The sequence below is a fragment of the Ranitomeya imitator genome, chromosome 6 (assembly GCF_032444005.1).
Source record: "Ranitomeya imitator isolate aRanImi1 chromosome 6, aRanImi1.pri, whole genome shotgun sequence".
Lineage (NCBI taxonomy): Eukaryota > Metazoa > Chordata > Amphibia > Anura > Dendrobatidae > Ranitomeya > Ranitomeya imitator.
In genome coordinates, this window is record NC_091287.1 from 327,435,385 (window position 1) to 327,446,316 (window position 10,932).

General features: G+C 45.3%; 1 long non-coding RNA gene across 1 annotated transcript in view; it reads left to right on the forward strand.

Annotated features, from left to right (window-relative positions):
- LOC138641399 (uncharacterized) overlaps positions 1–2,773 on the forward strand; it is a 29,003-nt gene extending 26,230 nt beyond the window's left edge. The window contains exons 2-3 of the long non-coding RNA XR_011313816.1: positions 2,402–2,546; positions 2,635–2,773. This is a non-coding gene — a long non-coding RNA (uncharacterized lncRNA). The remainder of the gene's footprint in view (positions 1–2,401; positions 2,547–2,634) is intronic.
- The last annotated feature ends 8,159 nt before the right edge of the window (positions 2,774–10,932 follow it).

Below are 10,932 nucleotides of genomic sequence, written 5' to 3' on the forward strand. Positions count from 1 at the left end.
CCCTTCCCAGGCTACAAATTATCAGTACGCAGTCGCTGGCTTTCCTTTTCTGGACAAGATGGGGCGTGAGCCTACGCCAATTTTTTTGGGGGGTTAATAATGGATAGGCGTCTTTTTGATGCCTCTCCATTATTAACCGGGGTTAAGATCACCTTACAATGGCAATAGTTATTAAAACATTTCACAACACTACCAGGCAGTGGGAAGAGAGGGACTAGGCTGGGATCACACATGTGTTAAACACAGCCAATTCTGGCTTGTTAATATTTGCCATTGCTGCTGTTGCTCATGATTGTAGCCTGCGGCCGCAGAGCTGTACATAGAGCTGCAAACTACGCTCTGAAGTGCATTAGCCAAGGCCAGGTATTAACATGCATGACTTGGCCGTGTTTTTCGCATGTGTCATCCTGGCCTAGGGCCATGTTAGGCTTCTTTCTATCATTTCTATCTGCGTTGCCTCCGCCCGACGGACACTGATTTAACCCCGGATCCTGCGCACAATGGATGAATCGGATGGCCATCCGTCACAATCCGTCGCTAATACAACTCTATGACAAAAAACAGGATCCTGCAAATCTTTTTTTGTTTTGGGTCCGGGGATTTTCCTAAACCATGCTACATGTTTGGGTTAATATCTGCCCTACACTCTCTCTATGGTTATACATATGTATTTATAATATATATATGTTATATATCTATATATAAAACATATCGGTGTGTCTACATTTTCTATATATTTTTTAGAATTAATACATTGTGTGAATGTACCTATTACATATGAGTATGTTTTTAAATTACATTTTGGTATCCATCTACTATATAATTGTCTAAGGGTCACTTCCGTCTTTCTGTATGTCCTTCTGTCTGTCACGGATATTCATTGGTCGCGGCCTCTGTCTGTCATGGAATCCTAGTTGCTGATTGGTCTCGCCAGCTGCTTGTCATGGCTGCCGCGACCAATCAGCGACGGCCACAGTCCGATAAGTCCCTCCCTACTCCCCTGCAGTCAGCGCCCGGCGCCCGCTTCATACTTCCCGCAGTCACCGCTCACACAGGGTTAATGCCAGCGGTAACGGACCGCGTTATGCCATGGGTAACTCACTCCGTTACCGCCGCTATTAACCCTGTGTGACCAATTTTCTACTATTGATGCTGCCTATGCAGCGTCAATAGTAAAAACATCTAATGTTAAAAATAATAAAAGAAATAAAAAATCATATACTCACCTTCCGCCGCTTTTCCCACTCCTGGCTATGCTCCGGTGACCGCTCCATGCAAGCGGCAGGTTCCGGTGGCAAGGATGGTATGGGAGAAGGACCTGTCATGACATCACGGTCATGTGACCAAACTACAAAGGGCCCTCAGAAGGTGAGTATATGTTTATTTTTTATTTTTTAACTTTTGACATATGTGGCTGGGCAATATACTACTTGACTGGCCAATATACTACGTGGCTGGGCAATATACTACGTGGCTCTGTGCTGTATACTACGTCGCGGTGCAATATACTACGTGGCTCTGTGCTGTATACTACGCCACTGGGCAATATACTACGTAACTGGACAATACACTACGTGGCTGGGCAATATACTACGTGACTGGACAATTTTTATATGTGGCTGGTCAATATACTATGTGGCTGGCAATATACTACGTGGCTGGGCAATATACTACGTAACTGGGCAATATACTACGTTGCTGGGCAATATACTACGTGGCTGGGCAATGTACTACGTAACTGGGCAATATACTACGTTGCTGGGCAATATACTACGTGGCTGGGCAATATACTACGTGCCTGGGCAATATACTACGTGGCTGGGCAATATACTACGTGCCTGGGCAATATACTATGTGACTGGGCAATATACTACGTGGCTGGGCAATATACTACGTGACTGGGCAATATACTACGTGGCTGGGCAATATACTGCGTGGCTGGGCAATATACTACGTGACTGGGCAATATACTACTTGACTGGGCAATATACTACGTGACTGGGCAATATACTACGTGGCTGGGCAATATACTACGTGGCTGAGCAATATACTACGTGGGCTGTGCAATATAATTCGTGGACATGCATATTCTAGAATACCCGATGCGTTAGAATCGGGCCACCATCTAGTTATAGATAAGGGACATGCCCGCCATCTGGGACCCGGCCGATGAGGCATACAAAATTTTCTCACGCAGCAGTGTCCTATGGCCGATGAGGCATACAAAGACAAATATGCACGGGATAACTGCTGGACCAGGATTTTCCGTGACCTTTATCCGGATTATGATGGCTACAACTGTGCCCTGCAGCTGAAAATTAATTATTTTTCCACGGATTTTCCTAACAATAATTGTTAAAGGGAATGTAATGTTCATATTCTTTTATTCTTCTAAATAAAGATGTCAAACAACGGTGGAGGTTGGTGCGAGATCGGTTTAAAAAAATGCAGAGCAACCTTTCGAAAAGCGGGTCTTCCCCGGCCAAAGGGAACTTCAGTCTGTATGAAGACCTAACTTTCTTCCTCACCAGCAGGACTTTGATGAGGTGATTTGTTAAAAATAAAGTGAATGCAGTAATGATGAATATAATTTTTTGTATCAAACTAAAAAATTCCTTGTCTTTGTTTTCACAGCACTGAAGGGAACATTCCGGCTCCTGAGTCCAGAGAGGACTCAACCCCAGATACATGTGGAACATCTGAGTCAGCAGAGGATGCATCTTCTTTTGGCGCACCAGGCTCAATCCCTGTTGTAGCAGGAACTTCTGCTGCATTATGTTCCGGTTCCACATCTTGTGGGACGGCTTCGGTGGACCAAAATGATGCCACACAAAACCAACAAACTTCTGTCAATTCGGTGCCAATAACTGGACCCCCCCCCCCAAAAAAAAAAAAAAAAAAAGAAGATCAAACAACAAAAAGGGTCAATGATACAATAGATATTCTTAACAAATCAGCAAAAGAGGATTACATGGCTCTATTTGGCTCAAGTATAGCGAGCAAGGCACGGTTATTGGCACCGGATAGACAGAGCAAATTTATGAGCTCTGTGCATGCTCTTTTGGATGCGTTGGAGGAACTTGCACCAATTGCCCCCCTAGCGGACATTGTAATGGTTATCACACAGAGTGTGAGGCCAAAACCACCACCACCACCGCCGCCACCGCCACTGTAGCATGAGCAACGCTATCACTGGCCTACCAGCCATTATTATTACTCAGATAGCAACTCCAAAAACTTTGGTTCTGGCCCGGACTATACTAGTTTAAATTAGTTAAAAGGGTGACAGTCATAATGCAGGCCCATTTCATACAGTCTGTCACACTGTTTTTGTACACCCACACCCGACTTGCTTTTTCAATCAATATAAAAATCAACTCATTTGCTATAATTGAGATTTAGTTACAATTAAAATTTATTTAGACAAAATTGAAGTTTAACTAAGCAATGACAACTTTTTTCATACCGTGTTTGAATGATTTATAAAGAAATTTATATTTTTACCATTCCATGGTGTATTTATTCTACAATAACATAAGGGGTATATGACATGGCTTTTATTAACCCCCAAATTTGTTATCAATTAATCAACTCCATAAAATTTGCCGGAATTAAAAAAAAAAAGATTGTGGGACCTATAGAATATACGAGGAAAAAAATATCTTCCTAGGCCTACAACTCATGACTGGGCCCTGATGAAGCCACTATGGTTACCCTCCGTTCACGGCACCACACACACACACACACACACACACATAACAATTGGCCCTCAGCTTTATATAATATAATCAGACAAACAGTGATGGAGAACAGAGAACAATGTGACGGTCTCTTTTTTCCCATCACTCATAATTATACTAAAAAGAAAAAATAACAGTATAATTTGAAATAAAGCAAAAAATAGTAAGATTAGTAATATTTTTTAATAAACGAAAAGATAATACAAATGTTAGGCCAAAAAAGTGTAATAATTTTTCTTGGTCTTCAGTGTAGTTTTAAGTCTTCGGTTTTGTTTTCGTCCATCCTCTGCTGGTCCAGCTGCACATCACTGACACAGGAGTATTGCCAGTGCACGGCACCTTCTGGACTCAAAGTAGTCAGCAAAGGTTTCTGTCACACACGCACCGGAGCTGGATGGTCTTCCCAGACCCACGTTGACCACTGAATTAAATACTGGCTGCTGGTGCTCCACATCTATGTCAGTGCTGTAGGCACAGCAAGCCTTAATCACAGTGTCAACGGTGTCAGTATCCAGCTGGATGGGTGTGTGAAAAATCCTCCACTGACTGGAGGATGATCCCAAAGGTGCCATGATCCCAAAGGTGCATTCCACATATCTTCGTGCACGACTCAGCCGAATTAAAAATCCTTCGTCGGGCATCCAGTCCTCTTCGTGGATATGGGCGCAGCAGGTTGGTCATTAAAGCAAAGGCCTCATACGATACCATCACAAAGGGCACTGGATGTGTGGAACCCGGCAAAGGTCTTTGGGGCTGGGAACGGGCTGGGAGCGTTCCGCCATCTTGAAGAATTTGCATCCCAATTTGTGAACTTCGCAACACCCGATAATCCCCAGTACTACCATATGCACCAACGTCAATGGCAACAAATTTGTAATGGGCATCAGCCACCGCCATCAGGACCACAGAAAAATATGTTATATAATTAAAGAAGCGTGGTGGCTGCTGAACCCTTACATGTTTACCATCGACTGCACCTGTGCAGTTTGGGAAATTGGCCATAGACTAAAAGCCTGCTGCAACCTGCAGCCAAGTCTCCTCAGTTGGGGAAGGCATCACGATGGACTGCAACTTCTGCCAGATGACGGTACATGTGCACCTCACAATATGAGAGATGGTAGATTTACCAACTCTAAATTGGAGGTGTAGGGATGTATAGCTCTCTCCTGTGGCCAGAAATCTGCAAGGAAAAGAAAAGAATATTAGCAATGTCACCTTCAAGTTAAAGGAAACCTGTCAGCAGTTAGGGCCGCTAAGCCACCGCCTTTCTGTTGTTTTTCAAGAACATCTTCGAATGCTGTCAATAACTCACCAGTCAAACATTATAAGGCCAAAAATTTAGAGCTGACTTACCTTAGGGGAAGTGCACAGTCACATGGGTTTAGCAGGTAATTGTCTAGCGCCTCACCGACGCCATCCTGCTATGTTCATGGCTTTACTGCACAGCCGTACTTCTCTTCATTGTGAAGGGCAGAGCAAATTCCAGCATGGCGCAGGCACGGGAAAACGTTGGAGTCCAAGCACATGCGCACCTCAGTACTTTGCTCAATCCTCAGCATGGCAGAAAAGTAAGCATGCACTTTACAACAATGAAGCAAGCAGGACGGTTGCGTCGCAAAAACATAGGTGCATGAGCCACACCTGCATCACCCATGTGAGCATACGGCTCTACAGGGCGGCTACACAATCAATTTAACAATGCAGTAGATACGTTAGTTTTCAACATGTTCTATAGCGGCCAAAAAGGCTGACAGGTTTGTTTCACATGTCACAATACTAACGGTAACAACAAATTGACCAGTGATATCTGTGTACAGGTGTGTAACTGTGTGAGGCATTAGTAACACATGGAGGGCCACCATGGAAGAAGAAAAGCGCTGGTCACCAGCAGCAGGTGATAAAGAGTTCGTGTGCTGAGCCAGGGAGAATAATGAGATCCTCTTCATCACCTTCCGCTGGTGAACATCGCTTTGCTTCTTTCATGGTGGCCATCCATGTGTGTACGTATTTGTGTACCATGCGCCCGGAAAATGTAAAAAAAAAGCCAAAAAAACCCCATAATTTCCTTGAAACCAAGCTGACATGTGCATACACCCAATCATTTAAAGGGAACCTCTCACCCGCAAAATCGAGGGTGAGGTAAGCCCACCAGCATCAGGGGCTTATCTACAGCATTCTGGAATGCTGCAGATAAGCCCCTGATGTATTCTGAAAGATGAGAAAAAGAGGTCATATTATAGTCACCCAGGGGCGGTCCCGGTCCGGTCTGATGAGTGTCGTGGTCCAGTCCGGCACCTCCTATCTTCATCAAATGACGTCCTCTTCTGGTCTTCATGCTGCGGCTCTGGCGCAGGTGTATTTTGTCTGCCCTGTTGAGGGTAGAGCAAAGTACCGCAGTGCGCAGGCGACGGAAAGGTCAGAGAGGCCTGGCTCCTGCGCACTGCAGTATTTTTCTCTGCCCTCAACAGGGCAGACAAAGTACATCTGCGCCGACACTGCAGTGTGAAGACCAGAAGAGGACGTCATCTGAAGAAGATGGGAGGCGCCGGCGTCATCTGATGAAGATAGGAGGCGCCAGACCGGACCACGATACCCATCGGACCGGACCAGAACCGCCCCTGGGTGACTATAATATAACCTGTTTTTCTCATCTTTACATTACATTGGGTGCTTATCTACAGCATTTCAGAATGCTGTAGATAAGCGCCTGATGCCGGTGGGCTTAGCTCAGCGATTTTGGGGGAGGACAGGTTCCATGTGTCTCCAGGACATGCGAAAACTTTCACAACACGTACCGGAGACATTGACATGTCAAAGAGGACTTATGACATACAAAACAAAAAAATCCAAAAATAATTACCGCAAGGTGATGAGCAGCCTTTCCTCAGCAGAGATGGACTTCCGCATGACTGTGTCCGTGTATGTCAGTTCAGCTCGGAGTAAAGACAGAAGCCGATCAAACGCTGGGATGTTGAGCCAACAAAACGACACGAATTTATCTGGGTATCTGGAAAAAAGGAATAAAGATTCGGTCAGACATGGATAAGTTTACAGGAAGTCATTTCACATAAGTAAAACTTACCTCCTCAAATCTTGATATGGAACACGAAAATGTCAGTTGTGCAACTATTGGGTGTACCCACATTTTTTGGGTTCTTCTGGTCTGCGACTGTAGAAAAAAATATGGGTTACTGCACAACAGAGTCAAAAACAGAGACCTGTAATATTATTTTATACATAGTGTAGCTAAGGCTACTTTCACACTTGCATTTTCTGGTTTCCGTTGTCGTGCAGTGAAATGACGTATCGATGAACATCATGAAAATAGTGAAAAATGTGTGCGGCGGATCCAGTGAAATGATGGATGCATCGTTTGTGTTGTTTCTATTTGTCAATGGAAAAATTTCCGGAAAGAGAGAGAGAGAGAGAGAGAGAGAGATACTTTTTCCCGGGCTTGAAAAATCTTTCCGCTCAGAGGGGAAAAACTGGATGCGTCTCTGGATTCCAGTGTGTGACGGTCAGTGACAGATCCTGTGTCCATAGGCTTACATTGTAGCTGACGACGGGCAGCACAGGATGCGTCGCTGACTGATTTTCCGATGTGCACAAAAAATGTTCCTATGAACGTTTTCTCTGCACGACGGACCGCTATTTTACGATGGATCCAGTGCAAGACGGATGAAACGGATGGCCATCCGTCAAAATCCGTCGCTACTACAAGTCTATGGGAAAATGCTGGATCCTGCAAATTTTTTGCATTCACAAAAAATGACAGATTGTGACAGCTTCAAAAAAATGGAAGTGTGAAAGTAGCCTTACCTGCAATCTTTGCTGATTCAGATACTCCAGCAAAACCCCTAGCATCTAGAGGCGTTGCGGACTGTGTATCCATAGATTACTTTCCACACGCTCTTCGGCATGCGGTGGGCTACGTTCTTCGCTGCGTTGTTCATTAGTACGAGCACTCATGGTGATGACTTTCAGAAAGTGTGCTATGGCTTTCCAAAATGGAGATTGAGAAGAGGTTGGACTAGGAAATGACCATTCTCATTATAATCCCTAATCAAAAAAATCTTTATTGATTAAAAGAACTCACAATTAGTTCACGCCACAAAAAATGACCAAATACAAAACTCAAAAACGTGCTCTTACAAAATACTAAAAGTTGGGGTACACTAGGTGTCCCTGGTGGGTTTGCCAGACTCACCCCTGCCTGCTTGCGGAGGTTGGCACCCTAGGGGAGAGGGTTGGGGCGCCCCCGCTCCACGATGGCTATCCCTAGGGCCCCTAATATACCCTACCGCTACTTGGGAGTCCCTCTACCCAGGATTTAGGGGGACCCCTGGCAGTAAACATAGATATCTCCTATGCTAATGGGACCCAAGGCCCCAACACATTAAAAACAGTAATACAGTCATGGCCAACATTTTTGAGAATGACACCAAAATTATATTTTCACATGATCTGCTGCCCTCTGGTTTTTATTAGTGTTTGTCTGATGTATATATCACATACAGAAATATAATTGCAATCATATTATGAGTACCAATAGGTTATATTGACAGTTAGAATGAGTTAATGCAGCAAGTCAATATTTGCAGTGTTGACCCTGCTTATTCAAGACCTCTGCAGTTCTCCCTGGAATGCTCTCAATCAACTTCTGGACCAAATCCTGACTGATAGCAGTCCATTCTTGCATAATGAATGCTAGCATTTTGCCAGAATTTGTTGGTTTTTGTTTGTCCACCCGTCTCTTGATGATTGACCACAAGTTCTCAATGGGATTAAGATCTGGGGAGTTTCCAGGCCATGGACCCAAAATCTCTATGTTTTGTTCCATGAGCCATTTAGTTATCACTAGGGTTGAGCGACTTTTAGTTTTTTAGGGTCGAGTCGGGTTTCACGAAACCCGACTATCTCAACAGTCGAGTCGAGTTGAATCGGCCGATTATCGCGAAAAGTCGGGGATCGACCGAAACACGAAACCCAATGCAAGTCAATGGGGGAGCATAGTCGGCAGTGAGTGGAGGCCAGGAAAACATGTACAGTGGCCATTTTAATGGCAAAAACATCCATTCTTGTTACTGAAGCTTGCCAATCTTAATTTACCTTATAATAATAGTAAGGCATTGGAAATTGGGGGTCATTTCGCTAAAGTTGTGGGGGGTAGGGCTGGTTCAAGTATTTAGTGGGCCTAGGAAATCTGGACCAAGTCACGGCAGTGGAGCAGGGAGAGGTAAGTATTTCAACTTTGCAAGTGCTGTGATCCTGAGCAAGCAGGGGGGGCCCACTCGTTGGCATTGGCACTGGCACAGGACCCCTCAAAGTACGGCGGTGTGTTTGCACGGCGGGGGCGCCTCCCAACGGCAGCGACACTTTGGCATACTATGAGGGGCCCTGTGCCAGTGACATCGCCAACGAGTATTCACCCCCCACCTGATGAAGGAACCTGCACTTTCATCTGCACCTTCCTCTTTGTCCCCGTGTAAGGTGGTATGGTATGCGGGAAGAGGAACCTGACTTTCAGCAGGGTCACAATCTTGCTGTGTAGCGTGCACGGGGAATGTTGCGTTTTGGGTCAATGTACCAGCAGACTCATCTATCACTGGCTGGGCAATGGGCAGGATGAGGAGGAAACACAGATACAGGCCCAAAGAATAAAGTGGGCTAAATGCCGTTCAAAATTGGTAACAGGACTAACCAGGGGACATTGCAGTGGAGGACAACTGTAATGAGAGGCTGACACAGAGAGTAGGCCCAAATCAGTAAGTAGTCTAAATGCAGTTCAAAATTGGCAACAGTAGTAAACAGGCGGCACAGCTTTGTTCAGTGGAGAACAGCAAGGAGCGGCAGACACCGATAGTAGGCCCCAACCCAACTAGTAGGCCAAATGCAGTGTAACATTAACAACTACTTAACGAGAGCCTGAAAATGGAATTTCAGGACAGGAAACCAGGAGAACAGCAAGGAGCGGCAGACACTGTTAGTAGGCCCCAACCCAACTAGTAGGCCAAACGCAGTTGTTCCATTTAACAACTATTTAACAAGAGCCTGAAGATAGAAGCTATGGAGAGGCAACCTGGAGAACACCTTGGAGCGGCAGACACCGTCTCTACAACCCAGACCCAACTTGTAGGCCTAATGCAGTGTTGTTTCAACAACTACTTAACACGAGCATGAAGATTGAAGCTATGGAGAGGCAACCTGGAGAACACCTTGGAGCGGCAAACACCGTCTCTACAACCCAGACCCAACTTGTAGGCCTAATGCAGTGTTGTTTCAACAACTACTTAACACGAGCATGAAGATTGAAGCTATGGAGAGGCAACCTGGAGAACACCTTGGAGCGGCAGACACCGTCTCTACAACCCAGACCCAACTTGTAGGCCTAATGCAGTGTTGTTTCAACAACTACTTAACACGAGCATGAAGATCGAAGCTATGGAGAGGCAACCTGGAGAACACCTTGGAGCGGCAGACACCGTCTCTACAACCCAGACCCAACTTTTAGGCCTAATGCAGTGTTGTTTCAACAACTACTTAACACGAGCATGAAGATTGAAGCTATGAAGAGGCAACCTGGAGAACACCTTGGAGCAGCAGACACCGTCTCTACAACCCAGACCCAACTTGCAGGCCTAATGCAGTGTTGTTTCAACAACTACTTAACATGAGCATGAAGATTGAAGCTTTGGAGAGGCAACCTGGAGAACACCTTGGAGCGGCAGACACCGTCTCTACAACCCAGACCCAACTTGTAGGCCTAATGCAGTGTTGTTTCAACAACTACTTAACACGAGCATGAAGATTGAAGCTATGGAGAGGCAACCTGGAGAACACCTTGGAGCGGAAGACACCGTTAGTAGGCCCTACCGAAGAAGTAGCCCCAATGCAGTTTTCAAATTCCTATAGGCTGAAAACCAGACTATTGACGCTCAGCTTTTTTCAGAGGAGGACAGCTGTATTGAGTGGCGCAGACAGACACAGGTAGTAGGCCTTAAACAAAAAATTTGGCTCAATGCAGTTTACAGGGGTACACAGGCAGCATTGCTCTGGTCAGTGGAGGACAATTTCAATTATGGACCGCAGACAGACTTAGTATGCCTACAATTAAAAAAAGGATGCTCTATGCAATTTAAAATAGGTTCCAGGGGTACACGGGCAGCTGTGGTGTGGTAAGTGGAGGACTATT